Source organism: Streptopelia decaocto, assembly GCF_964273445.1.
Source record: "Streptopelia decaocto genome assembly, chromosome: 1".
Taxonomy (NCBI): Eukaryota; Metazoa; Chordata; class Aves; order Columbiformes; family Columbidae; genus Streptopelia; species Streptopelia decaocto.
Genome location: NC_138663.1, coordinates 114,000,762 through 114,021,883, shown reverse-complemented (window position 1 = coordinate 114,021,883; position 21,122 = coordinate 114,000,762). Strand labels below are relative to the sequence as shown.

At 61.3% G+C, this 21,122-nt stretch overlaps 1 protein-coding gene across 1 annotated transcript in view; it reads left to right on the top strand.

Moving 5' to 3' along the window:
• Nucleotides 1-15,371: 15,371 nt before the first annotated feature.
• Nucleotides 15,372-21,122, top strand: part of BCOR (BCL6 corepressor) — an 82,065-nt gene continuing 76,314 nt past the window's right edge. Inside the window, exon 1 of the mRNA XM_082073586.1 lies at nt 15,372-15,605. The gene's annotated coding sequence lies outside the window, so the exon portion shown is untranslated. The remainder of the gene's footprint in view (nt 15,606-21,122) is intronic.

Here is a 21,122-nt window from a genome sequence, read left to right as displayed (position 1 = left end):
CAGTGCCCGTGCGAGAGAGGCAGCGAGTGTGCGTGGGAACAAATGTGTGTGTGACACAGAGCGCGCGCGAAGAGGCCGTGTGTGCCACACGCAGCGTGTGCGTGACACTGTGCCGAGAGGCGGCGTGCCCGTGTGACTCAGCGTGCGTGCGAGTTCACGCGTGGGCGAGAGCTGCCGAGCGGCGCGGGGGGTGGGCGCGCCGCGGGGCTGAGGACGCGGGCAGAAACTCTGCCCCGCTGCCGTGCCGGCGCTCTACCCGGGCGGCTCCCAGGAGCGCCCGCGGAGGCCACCCCCACCGTCAGCCCCGTCCCTTCGCCGGACGGAGCTCCCGGGCCCATCCTCCTCCGCACACTGCAGCGCGGCCGGCGCCCGCCGTGGGAGGGAGCTCCCGGGGCAAGAGCCGTGGCTGGGCGGGAAGCGGGCCTCGGAGGAGAGGTCCCACGCCCTTACCCTCCCGCGCAGCGCCGAGGGCCGCTCTGCCCGTCCCCACCTTGTTTACGTGCGGCAGGAACTGGGATTTTCCATCTGCCTGTTCCGCTGGTCGTGACCTCCACGCAGGGCTCACAGTCAGCTGCCGTCCTGAGCGGGGTGTGACTGCCGGGGCAGGGGGATCTGCGGTCGCCTCCGCGGTGGAGGAAGCAGGCTGGTCCTCGCACAGGCTACCAGTGTAAAAAGGGGACGATGGCGACGGCGGGAGGAAGGGATGGAGCCGGTGGTGGGAGGCCCTGGAGACCTGCCTTTCCCGGGGAACCCTGCCAGTGTTGTCTTGCCTCTGCACGTCCAACTACTTTGCACAATTTTGCTCTTTCCCTGCCCTGGCCCGATCCCTCCTCCCGGGGACAGCATAGGCCCTTGAAAGGGTTTTCGTTAAAGGGGTTTCGGGGTGGCGGTAGGGATCCCCAGCTTCCCTGCTCTACATGGAGTAGGCAACCCTGCTGCAGCTGTTGGAATACTGCTGGGAGAAAGGCCCTCAGCTCAGCGCGGGGGACTGCTGCTGCTCCGCTGGGGACCCAGAAACACGGGTCCATGGGAAAGACGCTGCGCCGGCGCGGGCGCCCGTTCCCGCTTGTGGCTGTGTAACTTTCGCCCGGGGAGGAGTGGGCTGCTTGCCCTGGTAGGGAGATGACTGCCTGGGGGGGTTGGATGCGGGCCGGGCCGTAGTGCTGCCGCTCCCCCCCGGGAGCCACGTCCCCGCCGCCAGCGCCGTGCCGGAGCGCCGAGGATCCGCGCAGCCCCCGCGCCGTGCGGGTGACGGATCCGCCCGTCCTCGCCCGCTCCGGGACAGGCGAGCCGGCGCTGCCCCGCTGCTACGCTCACCCTTGGCGGGTGGGAAGTCCCTCGGGAAGCGGACGGGTGCCGGCAGGTTTCGCCTGGAGGCGGCACGGAAGCAGCGCTGCGAGGGAGCAATGGCTCTCCTCCTCCGGCGCTGTAAAGCAGAGGCTGGGTCTGTCTGAGCAGCCATCAGTGATAAGAGCTGATTTACAGGTAGGGGTGAAACGTGCTCTGAAAACCTCGTGACACTTTCCTCCGGTGGATTCAAATAATATATAAAGACCGTGAGGTGGCGATCTCCCGGGTAGCTTCTAGGATGCGTGGCGTTGTTGTTAACACATGTTTCAATTTTGGATTGAGACTGTCAATTACCCGCTGAGCTGCGAGTCTTAGCCTCAGGCGGGCTGGGGAGAGGGGACGGGTGTATTTATTAACCTCTATAGCCTGGCGGAGCAAGGCTTCCAGCCTCTCGCCAGGGCTTTCTTGCACCTTACCCCCATCCCAACCGGTGCTACCCGGGCTGCTCAAGCGTTCCTGCAGCCTGTGGCAGCCGTACTTTGCCTCCTCCGGGCCCTGCGGAGGAGGCTTTCAGTCGTCACGTCAGCGGAGCACCGCAGTGGGTCGAGCCGGGAACGGCTCTCTTGGACGAAACAACCCCGGACGGAGAGGAGAAGTGCACGGGCAGCGTCTTCCCGCTTACCAAACGAGCTATCGGTCGGGAAAACAGGCCAGCTATGCTTGGCATAGCAGACTGGGTATAGCTTTTGGGTTGGGTCTTTTGTTGTTTTCCCCCAAGAGGAAGAGACCCCCGTCTCCCTCGGAGCAGAGGCAAACAGCTCCGAAAGCCAGCTTCAGAGGCAGAAGCGGAAGAGCTGGTAATTAACATTTCATCTGGTGGCGGAGATCTGCAGACAGATCGCTCGGGAAGCGCATCGCCCCCTCCCGCGGCATGCCCTCGCCGCATCGCACGGTGCCTGCTTAGGACTCAGCGGCGTTTCCCGAGCGTCTCTCTTTCTGGAGGAGCCCTCCTGCTGCCCCCGACCTTTCATCCCACCGCCCCCGGGACGCTCCGCCAGAGCAGCCCGTGAGGGCCCTCAGCATCGCGGTTTGTCCTGTGTGCGCCTTCGCTGCTTCTCCAGTCACCTGAAAATCAGCCACCCTAAATCGTTAAACGCGGCGCTTCTGACGCTTGTCTTCCTTTCCCCCACCCTCGCCGCCCCGAGCTCCCAAATTTCGCTGGCCGGGGCCAAACCGAGCCCGCCTCCCCTCCCCCCTCCGTACGGCCCCGCACGCCTCTCCGTGCCGTGCTGGGAGACGCGAGTGCGCCTCTCCGCACCAAGCCTCCGTGACGAGAAAGGCATCGTAGGCAGCCTATAAATAATTTCCATTATGTTCAGCTGACAGCGCGAGGCGATTAATTTTAATAGCTGTATATTTGCCTGTTTCTCCTAATGCTCTGTAATGAGATGAGAAGCCATCCAACCCCAGATGGCTCCAGCCGCCTCGTTATTTATTTATTTTGTGTGTGCGTGCGTGTGTGTGTGTGTGTGTGCAAAAGAGAAGGGGAAGGGGGGGGAAGATGTTCCTGCGGGGCCAGCAGCCCCCTACCCCCGCCCAGAGCTGCCCGCGTCCCCGCCGCCCCCGGTGCTCCCGCGGGCCGTGGGAGCCATCATGACACTGCACATTCAGACGCCGGGGACCGGCCACTCGTGCGCACCTCCGCGGCCGCGGGGCCGGAGGAGGCAGGGCCGGGGGCCGCCACCGGCTGGGTATTTCGGGGCTATTTATTTATGCTCTCCGGTCGCGCAGAGCGTGACTGCGGGAGCGCCGGGGGCCGGTCGGCGCGGGAGTAAATGCAGCGGATCGATGTCGTTCGGGGTGAGGGGAGGGCGAAGGGGACCACGGATCAAAGCCCATCCTATTAACCTAAATTTCGGCTCTGCGTGGCTTGCGGTCGGGGGGCCGGCGGGAGAGGAGAGCTTTGTGGGAGCCGGGAAAGCAAACGCCGCCGGCACCAGCCAGCGCCGTGGTGGTGTGTGTGGCGGTGTGACAAAGCCTCGTCGCGCTGAGCAAGCTGTCCCTTAGCCCAGGCGGCGGGCGGGGAAAGGGGAGAAATGTAGAAACGGCGGACGGACTCCCAGATTTGGGGACTGCAAAGAGAGGTGGGGGTGGGGGTCATTCCCTAGTAGGACGAGGCTGCTTAACCAGGTGGAACAGTACCGACGCAAGCACTTGTGTCCTTTTCTAAAAGGCGTGTACTGATAATTACGAGAGTTAATTGCATTGCTTTGAAGGTCATTTGAAGTTACGGGGCTGTGTTTTCTTTTCAGGCTAGCAGACAATGCCTGTGTGCTGTTTTAAATGTAAATCAGAGGGTATCCGCATAAACCTGTATTGTAGGATCGAGGCGTAATGGATTCACTCCGGCTGTGCCTGAGCTCGCCACAATACAGCTGAGCTGCCGAGCTGGGAGCGCGCCGGGGTTTCTCTGCGGAAACGCAGTTGCCGAAGAACATGAAAAGCATTAAATCGTGACGGGAAGGGGGCGGCAGCGGGGGGGGGATGCGTTTACGGTCGGTGGGGGGGAAGCTTGGAACCGGAGGATGCGTTGCGGCGGCGCAGCCACCCGTCGCTAGCAGCCAGGAAGTTTCTTACCCCGAAGAGGCAGGGGGCTGGCGTGTCACGCACCGGGGCACCGGCGGGGGTGGCCCCGGCATCGCTCCTCCCGCCGGCCGAGGGGGCACCGTCCCTTGTGCCCCGCCGTTCCCCACCTCGGGCACGGCCGTTCTCAAAGTCTGCTTGGCCCAGAGGGTGCCCACGGAAGAGGGGCTGCTCCCCCGACTGGCTAGGGGAGCTTGTCCTCGCCGCCTCTGCCCCTCCCCAGAGAGGGGCTAGTCCCGGTCCGGCCCGATCCGGAGGAATGTGACACAAGGGGCATCGGCCTGCAATCCGTCCCAGCTGCTGCTGAGCCTTCATTAATCGCACCGCCCGGGGCCCGGGCGTCCCGCCGAGTTGACCTGCCATGCGATTAGCCCGACTCCCTGGAGTACGGCTCTGCCCGGCAGCGCTGCCAGCCAGCCCGGCCCCCGCTGACCGCTCTCCGGCACCTGAAGGCGACTCCGCCAGAGGCGAGGACGGGCAGCACCGAGCCCGCAGAGAGCCTTTCTTACTTCCCCCCTCCCCTTTCCCCGCTAATAACAGGGCATCGCTCCGAAAGCGGCCGTGCCGCACTGAACAAACGCTCATTGATATCCCCTGCCGGGCTGCGGAGAGATGCGGGCGTCCAGGGAGCGGGCAGCTGCGGGAAGCCGAACCGTGCTGGCCCCGCATTGGGGGAGGGGGGCACGAACCGGGAAGGTACCCGATGGGGGTCTGTGTTCCCTGGGGCGCATAGGGCATGTTTCGGGGGCCGTCTGTGCGGAGAACGTTCCTCTCCACGAACATGTGTCGGTGATTCAGGGTCGCCTCCCGGGCGGGCAGCCGGTTGGAGGGGCCGCGGGGCGAGCGGCGGTCGAGGGGAAAAGTGGCGGGGGGACCGCTGCGGTCTGTCCCTTCCCGCGACGCCGGGCCACCCTCGTGCAGATCGTGGCGTGTCACCTCCCTAATGGCAACCACCACCTGCCTCTCCAGAAAAGTCGTCAGCCCGGTACCGCCGCTTCCCCTGTTGTCCACGGCAACCGGCGTATCTGATTGAACCTCGTTGTAGGCAGTGACACCCGCGTAATGGATCATCCTGTCAGTGCTTTTTTATCACAGACATTTATTTTGGTCACGGCTGGTGATAACTTTGGTGTTTATCCCTTGTGTCGTTACGGGACCGGCCGAGATCTCCCTTCTACGACCCCTCCCCGGCGGGCGAGCGGGGAGACGGGCCACTCCGGGGCAGCTGGGACCGAGGCTCCCTCTCCCTCCTCCCCCGACCGCCCGGGTGCTGCTGTGAGGGGCGCCCCCCCACACACCCCTAGGCTGCCGCAGCTCCGGCTGGGGACGGATCGATCTGTTTGGTTTGGTTAGGCACCCTCCCCCGCTCGTCCCGGCCTCCCGGGGCCGGGTTATCTTGGGTCATGCAGAGCTGGCGCGGAGCGCCGGGTGCGGTAAGAGGCTCCGGCGAAGCCCCGGTGCAGGAGGGAGCTAGGGGAAGAAAGTGCCGTCCGCAGTGTTCCATCAATCCAGACACTTCAAAAGTAAATAAAGCAGGGCAGGGAAAGGCCTGCGGAGGGGGGGGAGAGAAGAAGCCTCTGACAGGCGATTGTCCAGGGCGGAGCCAGGGCTATTTCCAGCCCGGGAATAAAAACACTTGGGCTGCGGTGGCTCCGACTCGTGTGTCCAGGAAAGACCGGATCGGGGTGTTTGTTTTGCCTTTAATTATTATTTTGACGACGAGCTGGCGCAGCGCAGGCAAACAATGACCCCAAGCCATCCGAGAGGGGCACGGGGGGTGGGGAGCAGCGCCGCCCCAGCCGAGGGGGAAGAGCCCAGCGAGGGGGCGGGCGCGGGGCCGGGTTTGCTGCCCCCGCTGAGGTCGGGGCCGAGGCCGTGGGGCCGGGAGGAGCCCGTTGGGCCCGGGGGCAGCCGGGAGGCGGCCCCGCCGGGCGGCAGCGGGAGGCGGTGCGGCGGACAGGGAGGACTGGTGGGAAGCCAGGCCGGGGCCCCCGGCAAGCTGGCGGGCGGAGGTGGGGGGGGGAGGCCGCCGCTCTTATCTGGGTCACTGAGGTTAGAGGGAGCAGCTGATAGGAACAGAGGAGCTGAGCTCCCGCTGCTGCAGAGATAGAGCCGCGATACGGGCCAGGCAGGCACCGAGCTGGAGGAAGGGCGGGAGGGAAAGAGGGAGGAGGAGGAGGCGGCGGCTCGTTCCGGCTCCCGAGCCGAGCCCAGGTGCGCTGTGGTTTCCCTGCGCTCAGCGCTGTGCTCGGCAGCCCCCCCTCCCCTCGCTCCCCATCCCCCGTCTTCCCCCCCCCGTCACCCTCCGACGTTTAACCCTTTCCCACCTCCGCGGGGCTGAAGGCTGAGGCGTGCGCTGGCTCGGCCGCGTCCCCTGCGGTTCCCCACTCCCTCCGTGGCAGAGACTGATCGCGGTAGGGGAAAAAGGGGGGGGGGAAGGAGAGAGGCTGGCCTTGTGGTGCCAAGTACCGCCCTCGGGCAGCTCGCGGGACCCGGCTTTGTACACACACACGCACGCACACATACACACACACACCCAGCTGCGCCGAGCCGAGCCAGCCCTGGGGCCAGCCTACGCCTGCCGCCGCCGCCGCCGCTGCTAACGCGGCCGATCTCGGTTGCAGTCAGCCACGCAGCGGGGTTTGCTGCTGCAGCCGCCTCCTTCCTCTCCCTCTCCGGTCCCCGCCGCCCTTTTCCTTCCTGCTCGGGCTGGGCTACCCTGGAGCTCCCCTGGCTCGGCGGCGGCGGCCAGTCCCCGCTCCCGGGCCGCTGCCGGCGGGGAGGCGGATGCGAAGCGGCCGGGAAGAGGAAGGGCAAGGACTCTCCGAGCGCCCCCATCGCGCGCCCAGCCCTTTAATCAATTTCACCCTATTAATTATTAATTTTACGCCAGTCAAGCTTGCCCAGGAGGAGTGAGGCGGGGGGGCGCGGGGAGGCGAGGCGAAGCGAAGCTAAGCTAAGCTGATGTCAGTCGGAGGCGGTGGCGGGGCCGTATGCCAGGCTCCCCGCTCAGCTCCGGCCCAGCAACTTTCGGCTCCGCTGGCTCGGGCAGCTCCGCTCGCCGAGAGCCAGGGGAGACGGCGATTCCCATTCCGGTGGATGTTGCGCCCTCCCTGCACACACATCCACACACGCTCTCCCTCTCTCTTTTCCGCTCCCTCCCCTTCTCTCCCCGCCCGCCCCCCGTGTAGACACATCCATACAAGGGCCCATTGCATCGTAGCGATGATGGATCGTGCCTGGCGGGGGTGATTTGGTGTTGATCGCATATTATCACGGGCAGGTTGGACTGGTTGCTGATGGACGGCTTTCTACCAAGCCGCTCCTTCCGACGCTCGGGGAAGCAGCTCGATCGAAAAAGCAGCTTGCTTTTAACTCCTTCTCTCACCAGCACGCGTAGGGCAAAGCTTAGCATCTGTCACAACAGCTCTCCGGGTAGCACTTTTCCCTCCTCCCACTCCATTTTCGCCTCGGCAGCCCCGCCGCCGGCTGGCTCTCTCCAGCACCGGGCGGGTACCGGGAAGGGCTGGGGGGTGGCTGGCGGCGAGGGCCACCCCAGCTCTTCGGCAGGAGCGCTGTCTGCCGGGCGGCGCGGTGCCGACGCGGAGGGTGATGCCTGTCGGGGTAGCCGCATCTGCCCAGGGAGAGCCCCCAGCCCGCTGCCCCGGCTCGCTCCCTGCTCGGGGAGGGCTGCTCTCTCTCCCTCGCCTCCTCATCGCCTCTTTTTGTTTCTAATGTAAGTGCATGCAGATACAAAGGCGGTTTCGTAATGCCTCCCGTCTGCAAAAGCCGGGGACCTTGGTTAACCTTTCGTAAAACTGATGGCAAGTGCCTGTTCACAGTCCGTGCTCACCGCACGGGGAACCAGGGGAGGGTCGTCATTTCAGTGACAGACAGCGAGGTAGCCATGGATCCACGGCGAAAGGCCTGCTCGCAGCCTGCCTCCCCAGAAACGCTTCGTGCGAGCGCTTATTCTCTGGCGAGAGAGGAGGGCGGTGGAGGGGAGGTTTAACCCTTTCGCTCCGCGCCGCCAGCCGACTCCCAGCCGCCCGCCCGTCCGCTTCGAGCCGCGCGGGCTAGGGGCTGCTCCCGCCGGGGCCAGGAACCAGGTTCGGCCCTGACCCGGGACAAACTGCCCCTTACCCACGTGATTGTGCATGACGGGGAGCCCCTATTTGCCTTTTTTTTTTTCTTCCCACACAGGACTCGGAAGGGATGGTAAAGGGAGCTGCCTCCTTATCTCGCTCTTCGCGGCCGGTTTAACTCCTTCCTGCAGCCCCAGCACAGGTTCCTCGGGCCGGGGATTGTTTTCTGTTTGGAAACCCGAGAAGGGGGGAGGCTATCGGCAGGGAAGGAATAGCTCGCTCTCTCTGGAGAGCTGCTCTCCAACAGGCAGCGCCTTGAAATCTATTTAAAGAGAGGGAAAGGCGCGGGGAGGGGGGGGGGGAGAGAGAACAAAGGGGGAGGAGGAGGAGGAGGGGGCCGAAACAGAGCCAGAGAGTGAGGGAGAAAGCGATGGATCAGCCGGTTTGCAGTGTACATCAAGCTATCACATCTGTATATGCTCCGATCGATGAAAAGGATGGATAATATTTGTCAGCTGCAGACCTTTTTCTTCTCACTTCCTAGGGAAAGGACAGGAGGGGGGAAGCAAGAGAGGTAATAGGGAGCTTCAAGGCCAGAGGCACTTCCTGATACACCAAATAGAAAAGAAAGCCTGGGGATTATTATTGTTATTAATTATTTTTATTATTCTACAGCAGCCAAAGGGACTATCAGGGGACCGTGCAGCCCTCCTTGCCTGCTTCCTTATGCTCCCACTCCTTTCTTCTCCCCTCCGCTTTTTTTCTTTCCTTATTTTTTCTTTTTGTTGAAACTCAGCTGCTTTCGTGCAGGTCTCCGAAGATTTAACCCTTTACCCGCAGAGGCTTGAGGTGTGTGAGCACAAAAGAAGATCGCGAGAGCCTTGGACTGGAAAAAACAAAACAAAAACACGCGCCCAGCGAGAAGTCAGTAAAACGCACCGTTACACACACAGCGACGTGGTTTGGCTTTAGGGAAGACGAGGGGAAAAAAAAGCGAGAGAGTCTCCGCCGCCCCCCCGGCTCTGCCAGCCCCTCGCCTGGTGCCTGCAGTTGCACTCTGAGTAAATAGTTCCCACACATGGTCCACATTTTGCACAGCAGCAGCGTGTTTCCTCTTGGTCTCTCGTTGCTGCACTCCGAGCAAAGGAAAAAAAAATAAAAGAAAAAAATAATAAGAAGAAAAGAGAGGTTTAGAGGAAGTTAAAAATCAGGCAAGCTGAGAAGAGTGTCTGTGTTACACACATCCTGAATGAAAGCGAAAGCCCAGCATTTCGGCCCTCTGAGCGCCAAGCTCTCACCTCCTTAGTAATGTCACTAACATACATGTTGGACATATCACGGTAATTGCTTACACCCGGCGAGACGGGCTCTCGGGTGTTCACAATAGCCGGGCTCGCCGCGGGGAGGCCGCCCGGCTGCCTACTCGCTGCCTCCTTGCTGCTGGCGCGGCGGGTCGGGCTCCAGCTGCCCGGGGGAAGCGCCCCGGGGAAGTTGGGGTCCTTCCCCGCCGCCGGGGGATTCCTCGCCCCTGGAGACGGGAGTGCCCGGCAGCCAAGCCGTGTTTGCAGAAACGGTGATGTTCTAACCCGCCCGGCGTTTGCTTTCCCAGAGCAACGAGGGTTTCTGAAGGGGTGGCGGGAAGAAGGGGAGAGGGAATGCTGATGTGCCGGGCGGACCCCCTGGCAGGGTCGCGCCTGTCCCCTGCACCCGCGTCCCTGGGCCTGGGAACCGCTGCCTGGCCCGTACCTGGGGAGCTGGACTTCAGGGTCCCAAGGCAATGTGTGCCGCTGGGAAACAATTATCTGGCGTCCTCCTTTTCTTCTCCAGTCAGGCCCCGGCTCCGTCCCAGCCTGCTCTAGAGCCGCGATCAGAAACACGATTCTCCGGCCGTCGGCTGGCGGCAGCCGCTTCGTGGGTAGCATTAGGGCTCGGCCACTCCGCGCTCCCGTGACCCCACCGCGTCTCTCTCCCTCCATCGCGGCCCCTCCAGAGCCCGGTGCCCCACCAGCTCTCGCTGTGTGATATTTAAAAGAAGGGTTGCATTCTCCCCAATAGAAGCCCACTCGTTTCCTTGTTGCCAGGAACAAAGCGTACATTCAGAGGGGTGGCTGTTGACGGCTCCCTCTGTATAGCACTGGAAAGCGGGTGGCCTTTGGTTACTGGCAAGGAAAATTCTAATCAGGGTGCTTGTAAGCGGGGCTTTATAGAAGCTTAGTTACAAAAGGCTTACACCAGAGTAATGCAATAACTATAATAACAGCCAGGGAGTCCTAAAGAGGGTGGAATGTGCTTGTGTCTGGATGATTTTCCCCGCTAGCACAGAGAGGGACTGTTTACCGCGAGTGCCATTAAGTATTGCTGGAAACTCACCAACCGCAGACTTATTTCAATATACTTTATTGTTGTATCTGCTCTAAAAGCTGCTTGCTTCGGACGACTTTTAGATCATTCTAGAGAAGAAGCGGAGAGAGGCCGCTCTCGGGGTGTCGGAGGAGGCTCGGAGCAGAGAGGCAGTGCCAAGGGTGAGGGAGCTGCGGGCCGGGGCCAGCCCGGGTCGGGCTGACCGGAGCGCGTCCCGGCAGGCAACACGGCCTCCGAACAAAGCGGCGAAGCGGAACGACTCCCTGAGCCCAGCGGCACAAAGCCGTCGGGCTCCCGCCTCCCGGGGTGGGCAGCGACGTCGCCTCTGCCGCCCTCCTCGGCTGACACCACCGATAAGGGCGAGGGGGCCACAGGGACCCACCGGGGGGGGGCATAGTCCTCCCGCCGCTCCGTCCGCTGGCTCGGGGTGCCGAGGGCAGCGGTGACCCCGCTGTTCGGGCTCAGCCCGGCTCCGGCTCGGCGCGGCTAATGGGATCAGGCCCTGTTCTCCGCCACCGCCGTCGTGTGTTGATTTTTCCATCCCGCCGCCGCCGATTCTCTGCCCGGCCCCGCTGCCTGCCGTCCCCCAACCAGATCCAGCTACCGCTTGGCCGCCGGCGAGGGGCCGCGGCTCCGGAGAGCAGGAAATGGCTTGGCCAGGGAGCCAGGGCGGTCACCCCGCCCCGCCGGGATCCCGGGGCACGGCAGCGGCGGGAGCGGGATCGGGATCGGGCTGCGCCGGAAGACGCCCCGGGAGACAGCACCGGCCCCAGGCCGCGTGAGGCGGGCACAGCTCCACTGCCCCCCAAGCACCCCCGAACAGACTTTGCAGCGCTTTATTTTAACGGAACAACGGAGCGCAGCGAGCGAAGTGCTGCTCTGCGCAGGGCAAGAAAAATGGGTTTTTAATAGGCAAGGTCGGCGTGCTTGGCAGCCGGCCACCGCGGCCGGGGAAATAAACAAACAGAGGAGCTGCGGCTTCAGGTCGGAGCAGAAGTTGCGCTCCCGGCGAGAGGAACCCGCGGCACGGTCCGCGGATCGAGCATGCAGGCGCTCACGGAGCCGCCGTGGCGAGCACGTCCGTCCCCCCACACCTCGCCCTCCCACCTCGCCCCCCTATAAGGCTCCGGGGCTGTGTGCTGGTTTCCCGCAGCCCCGGGACAAGAGCGGGCTGGAAGGTGGGGCTAGGGCATGCTGTTGCCCTGCGGGGCCGGGTGCGTTGCCGCCAGGCTGGCAGCGGCCGGAGGGCTGCCGGCCGCCCTTGTTTATCACGCTCCGGCGCTGCTGCACGCGTAACCGCTGCCGTGCGGCACGGTCGGCCCCAGGGAAACAGGCAGGGAGGGAGTGCGGAGTCGCCCGATCGCGAAGCGGCGGGACGGCGTCTTCACGGACGGTTTCCAGCGGTGCCCGCGGGGCTCCCGCTCCACCGCTGGGTCTGCAGGGCTCGGTGGTGCCGGCCCCGCTGGCCGCACCGCGGGGGCGCCGCGCTCCCGCTCTCGCCGCGCGTTCCGGGCTCGCTGCCGAGAACTCCCGGCTGCCGCGCATCAGCCTCCCCGCTGCCTCCCGCCGCCTTCTCGGTCACTGGCGGCTCTGCAGGCGGTAGGGCAGCGCGGATCCCGTGGTCTCCCCAGCGGCACTGGCCACCGACTGGCCGCCTTGCGTCTTGCTGCCGCTCTGTTTATACGTTCGCCATCCCTCCTCCCGGTCCCTTCCCAAGCCTCTTTGCAGGGTCGTCCGCTGCAGGCCCACGCGGGGCAAGAGGCAGCCCCCTGCCCGGGGAGGGCTTGGCAGGAACAGCCATCTCTTCAGCACACCGGGCTAGAGAAGCCCTACCGCCCGCCGAGGGCGGGAGAGACTGGCCCAGATTGCCCTCAGGAGAGGGGGCGAAGGGAGCCGGGGCAGGAGAGGCGAGAGCGAAGTCCAAGCCTGGGGAAAATGGACGAGAGCTCGAAGAGAGGCCGGGAACCCCCACCCCAGCGGTCACAGCCCTTTCCAGCGCTGCGGGGGCAGGCGAGCACCTTTCATCGCTGCCCTCGGCTGCCCCCGGAGCACGGCCCGGGCTGGGGCTCTGGTACGCCGGGAGGAGGCGCGGGGACGAGCCGAACACCCCAAGTTCCCACGGATCCACGGCCTAGGCTCCTAGTGTTGATTCATCGTGACCATCATCTCTAGGCCACACCGCGGCAGACGGCAGAGCGCCCCCGGTCCCGTTCCCCCCACCGCCGCCTTCCTAGCGCAGAGCTCGCAGCTGGTCGCAGAGACAACGAGGGTTGCGACCGGGACGGGCGCCGGGCAGGGCGGCGGCGGCTGTCAGCGGCGCTCCAGCCTCTCGCCGCCCGGGCAGCTGCCAGCTTTTTGGCAGATCGCTCTGCAGACATCTCCCAAGAACTCCTGCGAGGGCTGAGAGGGTTCACAGGGAGCAGCTGAATAGTGCGAGAGGCCGGGCTAACGGAAGGCAGCTCAGCCAGGGGGTGAAAGGACCGACTAGGGTGGAGGAAAGGGAGAGGTGGAAAGAGTCGGGAGGCGACCGGCAAAGCCACCAGCCTGCAAAATGCCGAGTTGGCAGAATGCCGAGGAGCTGGGGAGCGCTGCAGTCCCGAGAGCCAGGGAAGGGGTGATGAGGAAGCAGCCTGAGTGGGGCAAAGACTCTCTTACAGACCTGGTGTGACCTATCGCTTACAAAATCTGGCTTCCCTTTCTAGTGCCAGGACGTACCTGCAGGGTAGTCTCTGCCTTTATGTCTCCCGTCCCATTATTCCAGTAGTCTAATCCTTGTGTTGTGACCTACAGCAGCGCTCTGATTTATTTTTAATGCGTTCCGATTCCTGTTCCGTTGTCAAGAGAAGCATTGAGATTCATTTTCCATCACCTGCTTTTCAGACTTCTGTTCTGCTGGAGGGACCCGTCAATAGAGTTTCATTCGATTTGATACGATTTAATGAACACCTTTATCTTTTGTTTTTTAGCAGGACGATGAAGAACACAATCGCATTCAGCTTTTGCTAACTCAGGCACGTTTCCCACCGAAATTCTATCTGGTGACACACACTCACTGTAACATTTCATTAACAACCACCTTGATATATTGATTTTTAATATTTGTATTAAATGTTGTGTAAAATTGAACTCAGGCGTTAGAAGAGATTGTGCAAGTCACAAGACATGACTCCTACTTAATTGTTATTTTTTTCGGTCCTAGAACAACAGTTGGAAAGAGGCCAGCAGGAGGGGAAAAAAATGTAAAAACAAATTATCCACGGGGGGGAATTAAAGGCCGAGCCCGGGAAAGCGCGGGAGAGATGGAGAGAAAGCGCAACCCCTCGGGAGCGTGGGCGGCAAGGCCGCCCTCCCCCCGCCTCCGTGTACCCAGCGCCTCAGGGCCCGCGGGGGTCACCTCACCCTCCCTAGTGCCCCGGACCGCCCGGCTCCCCGCTCCTTCCCTTGCTCTCCCGGCTCGCTCTCTCCGCGTCGCCTCCCTCCCTTCTGCTCCATATGGTTTCTCCCCTCCTCCTCCTCCCATTCTCCCCCCTCCATGTTGTCTCCGTGACTCTCCCCGCTCCATGTTACGCCTCCGGCCCCCGGGGGAGCGTTTCCCCGGCGCGGCGTGGAGAGGCCCCGCAGCGCGGCCCGGCTCGGGCGGGATGCCTGAGGCGCTCGACCGGGCCAGCACGCACCGCGGAAGGGCGAGGGCGTGGGAGAGAGACAGCAGGGGGGAGACTGGGGGTCGAGAGAGGGCCGGGGTGGGGGAGGGAGGGTATCAGCCAAAACTCCTGGCCAGAGTTTCCTGGGTGTGCGGAAGAAGAGCTTGAAGAAGTTCATCGCCCCCACGCTCCCCCCTCTTCTTGTTTTCTTTCTCTCTCCCCCCAGGAATACGAGGCATTCAGAGATCAACATAATTCACCTGCATCAAAAAACCTCGCAAGCTATAAACTAGCGGCTGATCCTCCGCTTAGACTAGTGTTTAGCCGTTCATGCATCATGAGTGTCAAATAAATGCCTGATTGAGGCCCTCAGCGGAGGAATTAGCTTTCCTTGTGCTGGAAATGCATAATAGAGAAAGTGCTGAGGCATCCTTCCCGGAGTTAGCTCGGGCTCACTCCCTGCGCTCCTCGTTTTGGGACCTTTCCCTCCCGCACCTTGACTCCGTCCCTTCCCCGCCCATTGCTTGCCCTTATCAGGACGCCCAGCCGGCCAGGGTCGAAGGCAGCCCTCCCGGGGTCCCGGACCGAGGGGGCCGGGATCGGGGCGGAGGGAGCAGCCGAGCATCCCTCCCGGTGCCCGGGTCGCCGGCACTGCCCTGCCGGTGCTGCGGGGACTCCGCGGGAAGCGCTGCCCCGGGCCAAGACGGCGGGAGCGGGGAGGGCCAGGGGGGAAGCTCACTTCAACGAGTAGCTTGTTGCTTGGCCGCCCTTTCGTGCCTGGGGCCTCATCCTGCCGGCGGGTGCGACTCAGCCCCGAAGTGCGGTGGCCAAGCTGGGGGGAGCCAGGGTGGTGCGGCGCTCGGGTCTGCTGCCCTGGCCCCTCTATGCGGCTCTGCACTGGGCTCGCTGCCCGGACGGGGCCGAAGTCCCCCCGGGCAGGGAAAGCTGGCGGCCGAGGCACACAGGGGTTAACCGCGCCGCGGCCGGGAGGAGCAGTTTAAGTGCACGGGCTGCAGATGCTTTTCAGGCCTCGGTGTCTACCGTTTTAAATTAAAAAAATGCACCCGGCCCGACCATGCACCAGTGACCTGCAATTTCCCCTTCTTTTCAAACTGAAATATGGCCAAACTATCTTCAAGTTAAGTTAGGGGCTGGGGACGGAGGCGGGGGGGGGGGGGGGGGGGGAGGAAATCGCTCTGGGTTGAGATCTCTGTGTCAAGTTTCATCCCCTCCTGACATTTCTGGCTCCGCGCCAAAGTCCTGAAAATGGAAAATTGGGGAAGGGCGGGCGGGGGTGGGGTGGGTGGAGGCGGGGGGGGGAGCGGGCTAGAGCTCTCGGCGGAGCGGCAGTAAAGAGAGGCTCTGGCCAAGAGGGATGCATGAACGAGCCCGTCTGAACGGAGCGCGGCGGCATCTTCCGCCATCCATTCCGCCTCCCAGACGCGTGGAGAGCCGCCAGGCGCTGCCATTGTTACCGGCGGGCGATGCGGGGACCGAAGCCTCCGCTCCAGCGAGAGATAAATAGCCCCTGACAGCGCTCTTCGCACCCGCAGCTCGGCAGATTGCACTCGGCGGACAGCCGCAGGTCTGTGTCGCTCCCTTTCGCGGCAGTCCCTTTAAATCACCGCTCCCCCCCTCACCTCTCCCGGGGGATGCTGGCGACCTTCTCCCCCCCTGCCCCGCACACCGTCCTCTGTGCGCACCTCCTCCTGCAGCCGGCTGCAGCCCCGCTGCCAAGGCTCGGCACGGCGCGGAGCCACCGGCCCAGCGCAGAGCCCCGCCGGGGGAGCAGCGGGGAAGGAAGAAAAGTCTCTGCTGAAATACTTTCGGCTGGCTGTGCCTTTGCCAGGAGGGGTCTTAGCGCCGGGTCTTTTGTCTTGGGGCCTCCGCCTGCGTCCCCCGGGGCAGCTGGCGGCCGTCCCGGGAAGAGCCTCCGGGGAAAGCACCGAAGCGTCCCGGGCTGCCGCCGCGGCCAGCACCGCCCCGGTCACCCGCTACCAGCGCCCGACCGGCACTGTTGCAGGCTTGACTGCCTCCCCGTTCCCCTTTCCCGCCGCAGGAGCCGAGGGGCTCAGGATAAGTCCTGCCCTCCGGAGCCCCGTCCTACCCGCGCCGCCCTTTCGCGTGGTGAGCGTGACAGTGGTCCAAGGTAGGGTTCCCTCGCCAGCCGGGGTGTTCCCCTCCACCGGCCGTGCCGGGAAGGGGGCCCGGAAGCAACTCTCGTAAGCAAAGCGTTACTTTCCAGCTGCCCCCCCGCCCCGTGCCCGGTGGCACCGGAGCGAAGCGGCCAGGCATGTGGGCTCCGGGGCCCCTAGCACCTCTCCGGGCTTCTTTCGCTCGGGACACCGCGGAGCGCCACGTCCCCCGCGGGCTCTGCGAGAAGCTGCGGCGTGAGGGGAGCCCTCACTTTATTTTTTCCGGCATGCCTTTCCTCACCCCCCCAGCCCAGCCGAGTCCAAGCCGGTGTGTGTGTGCGAGACGAGGTTATCGCCAGCCCGAGTCATTATTTCCAGGCAGGCTGCCGCGGGAGTCTCTCCCAGGTGGAGCCGGTACGGGCGGCCGGTACCGGGGGAGACAAAGGCGGGAGCCTGGGCTGCGACTGGAGCTCCGCGGCGCGGGCAAGTCCGGGCGCTGCCCGCTCCGCCGGGGTCGGCTCGACCTCCCCCCCGCCGCCGGCGAGGCTCGGCTGGGGCTGCAGGGTGCTGCTGCCGCCCAGGGGAGCCCGGGCTGGGTTTTCCGAGCGCGTCTTGCCGTTTACATTGAATGCACTTTTAGGCGATTGTTTTCCCTTTCCACTTGTTTGTCTCCTGCTCGCCTCGTAAACTGCCTCATGATTTATTACCTAGGCTAAGTGCTTAATTTGTGAATATGAAACAGATTAAAAGGAGATCGGCGTATTTTAGCAGGCAGGCCAGAGCAAAGCCCGGCAGCTGTTTCGAGTTTATAAGCATCTCCAACCAACCTCGTGTTAAGCAGGCTAGCCTGCTAGTGATCAAGGGGGTATCCCCGGGCTCTCTCCGAGAGGCCCACCGCTGCCGGCTCCCCGTGTGCACGGCTGCTGCGGAGACCGGCCGCGGAATGGGCGCTGTGGGGCTTTTTGTGTGGGGGACACACCGTCAAAGCGACGCCCACGGCTGTGGGATTCAGGACGCGCTGTGGCCCCGCCGAAGGCGGGCTCTGCCGGCGGAGGGCCCAGCAGGCACGCACAGGGTTAACGACGACTCTGCCCTCTCCTTCAAAGGACTCACTCGAGATAGAGTAAATACGGTTGGGAGGGGGTGCCGCTCAGGCCACATGATGCAAAAGTAAGACAAGCACACTCCGGAGAACAAAGGCTTCCTACCCCCTTCCTCCCCCTCCCCCCAAAATCTATCTTAATTCTGCAAGTAAACTTGAGCAGCTGTAAAACAAAGGGGAACACTGGAAGTTATAGCCAAGGGACAATCAAAATAAATACCTTTTATGCAGTCCAAGCACATAGTGTTTTCTGGAGCCCACCCCTACCCTCAGCCAGGTTGGACATCGTGAGCTCTCCTCATGACAGGGTGATGTGCACTGCCAGTATTGTGACTCGGGCTGATCTAGGCTACATCCCGAAGTCCGGGGAACACCCGCTGCCAGGGGCCAGCACCACATCACAGCCCAAGGGGAGGCATGCAGGGCTGTGCTGTTGGGGCTGGGGCCTGGGGTAGCAGCAGTGGGGCAGGGCTGCCCCAGGTGTCCCACGGGGACAGCTCTCTAGGTCTGTGGGGATGGGACATGTCTCGGTGAGCAGTGTGCAGGCCCTCCAGGAGACACAGTGTGGGGCTAAAAGCAATGTCTGGTCCTGCAGTGAGCTGTGCCCCAGTCCCACGGGAGCCTGACTGGAGCCAGCCAGGGTGGTTTGCCCCCAACCTGGTGGTGGCCCTTGCCCCAGTTTTTGCAAGTGGAACCTCCCTGCTTGTGAACCCCTGCTCCCAGCTGCCCTGGATTTGCAGAGCAAGCCAGCTACTTTCATGCTTGTCACCAGCACTCTGGAAAAATTCCCAGCCCCCATGCCCACTGAGCCTACCTGCTCACTCTGTGTGTCCTCGCCTTGGCCCAGGGGAGGTTTTAATGCATCGGAGATGGCAGGGCAAGTGAAGGAAGAAAGCAGCAAGCCACCAGCCTGTGCAGTGGAGCTGAGAGCATGGGTGCTGAGCACAAAGCAGTGCTGCTAAGCCCAAAAGCCAGAGAGGGGCAAAAATCTGTAACCTGGCCTGTACCTCTGAGTGCTGCTTAAGAACTGGGAGCAAGAGCACAGCAGACAGGGCTGGCTAGGAGGAAAGTGACTCATGTGCCCTTGTTGCACCTCAAGCAGTTGCTCTGGTGCTGTGGAAACAGCTGGTGTCAGAGCTGTGCAAGGAGCAGGAGATGGAGACAGACCCTGGGCAGAGCATGCAGACCAGGTGTGGGGTGGCACATGTCTGGCCAGGCCGAGCCTAGGTCGGCCAGGGGGCAGGAGAGAAAAACACCATGCACACAGTGTTCAGAAAGATTCCTGTGTATGTGTGCCTGAAGATGTTAGAGTAACAACTCTTGTCTGGGGAAACCTGAATATAAGCTGTGGCTGGTAAACAGTCCTTTAGGTACATGTGAGTGACGGCCTGGGGACACCCCCTTGCACAGCAAGAAAGCACCTGAAGGAAGATTGCAAGAGTGAGACAGTAGCAGATATGTGTGTGTCTACGTAACTATTTCAGGTTGGCTTGAGACAAGGTGCTTCTTCCGTATTTGGGGCAACGTTTGTGGCAAATCAGTGCTGGAACCCATTTCCCAGGGGCATTATGGGGTTTAGGTGCAGTTGACGGGTCCCTGCCTTGTTACAGGAGAGATGTTGCATAGGTGTTATACGCAACCGCTGTTTCTAGCCCTGGGCCTCATTGTTCACTGACTGGAGGTAGGACCAAAACTTTTCAGCAACCTGAAAAGCAGTAGGCAAAAATGGCCCCAGGGTCTCCATAACTCCCTATAGGTTCTGCACAGAGCTGTTCTCGCCAGCATTTTAGCAGGGAGAGATAAACACAGGCTTGTGTCATGATGATAAGATACTGTGCTTTTCTCTTCAAGCAGTATACATAACAAGAAGCTGGAAAAAAATACAGTGGCAATGGAAAAGGAAAAAAACCCTTTCCAACTTGTTGTCTTGGTCTTTGCTGTCATCCCTACCTCAGGGAGAGCTATGGCCACGATGTTAAACCTTGGTTACACTACTGAAATCCACCACACTAAAAGTCACCTGGTCCCTTAAGCGCTCTTATAAAGCACACCAGGTCCCCGTTGAAAATGTTTTGCATGTGCTTAAAACTACGTGAATTGGATTTGCTTCCAACAGCGCATAATGCCAGTTTCAGCCTGATCCTGTCTGGCTTTCACTGAATTAATGCCTGGATGGATCTAAGTCCCAATGTCTCAGACCAAAGTGGTTCAGATAGTCCTCCTGCTGCTGTCCCTCGCTGTCCCGAAGGCATTTTAAAAATCTCCTTGGAAGGGCTCTTATGCAGCAATGGCTAAGCCTCAGAAACAAAGCAATTAAGAGCACTATTAAAGCAGAACGGGTAAACCCCAATGGTTTGGAGCAGTCAGCAGGGACAGCGAAGCATATGAAAGCTGCTTCAGTTTGGAGCACAGGCGCATCCAATCTTGCTGCATAGCCCCATCCCTTTCCTGCCACCAACAGCAGGCTGCAGGCACCCCATCCCCACCAGCCTGCAGCCCTTCTTGCAGCTGGGCTTGCACGTTTGATGTTCACTCAGTAACAGTTTGTCAAGTCACAATGTCTTTGTTTTTCACCACTTCCTAGCATCTCACCACCTCCAGAACACTCCTGAGAAGGGGAAAAACGTTTTAATAGTCCTGTTGTCAAGATCTCCTGAAGACTTCTACATGACCACCTAAACAGTTTCTTCATATTCTTATAGCCTCTGTTTATGCTGCCTGTCTGGGCTCTGTTTAGATTTGTAAGCTCTTCAGGGTATGACTCTTCCTTGCATCATCTAATGTACTGTGGCTATGATCTAAACACAAAACAGCGGGGAGAAGTTTTGGACTAGGGTAAGGCTCAGGACGTGTAGAGGTAAATGGAGGGATGGACACATTAAATTTTAGTGGTATTTTATCTCGCCAGCTTCGCAAGTATTGTACTACCTGTCAGCAGCTCTAGTGTGCTGGGCACTCTGTATGCACAGGAGGCAGATTGTGTCTGCCCGCCCAAAAAAGGGAAGCAAAACTGTAAAAACTACAATGGCAGCTGATCAGGAGAGCCATGCTGGTGGTACAGTGAGGCAGGGAAGCTCCTGGCTTCAGCCTTGGTCTCCTTTGCTGTGGCTCTCTGAGGCCACCGCTCCCAAAGCCTGTGTCCTGTAGTTAGAAGAGAACAGTGTGCATTTGTGTGCGTGTGTTCATGTGAATATAATTTTGTTTCTACATAATGTGGATTATCTTTCTTTTGGCAGCAAATCCATTCAGGGGTTTAGATTAAAAGAGAAATCTCGTAGCTGTTCTGGCCCTGGAAAAGGGCATGTCTTCTGTCACTTTCCCTGGTCCTTTTTCCAAGCAGTCCCCAAACACCCTTTTTCCTAGCTCAGCATCCAATCTCACCTTGAGAACCTGCACGCTCTCCAAGTGAAGCACTCTCATGTGGGAAACGGGGGAAAATGTGAGGCATAAGGCAGGGCAGGCAGGGTGTTGCTTGGATGATTGGGAGGAGAATGGAACTGGGGTACAGGGGTATGGAAGTACCCCAAAGTGGCATTGCACTGGATGGTTCAATATGGGGGTTACACCCCCACAGCCCCTGAGGAAGCCCCCGGCAGGGAGATGGGGTGTGCTGTAGGTGCAGGACACCTAACAGGCTCTCTTCTTCTGAACCCCGGTAGGACTGCTTGGTTTTACAAAGTGTGGAGGCACCCTTGTCAGGAAAGAGAGCTCCATTGATTTAAATGCAAAATTACCCTCCCGCAGTTCTCATTTCCCAGGCGAGGGCTGTGCAGGCTCTGAAAACATGAAAGTTGTTGATGTATTGGTTCAATTAATTTTTAAAATAAGTTTGAATGCCATTTTATAGGAAACTGCTGTAGATTTT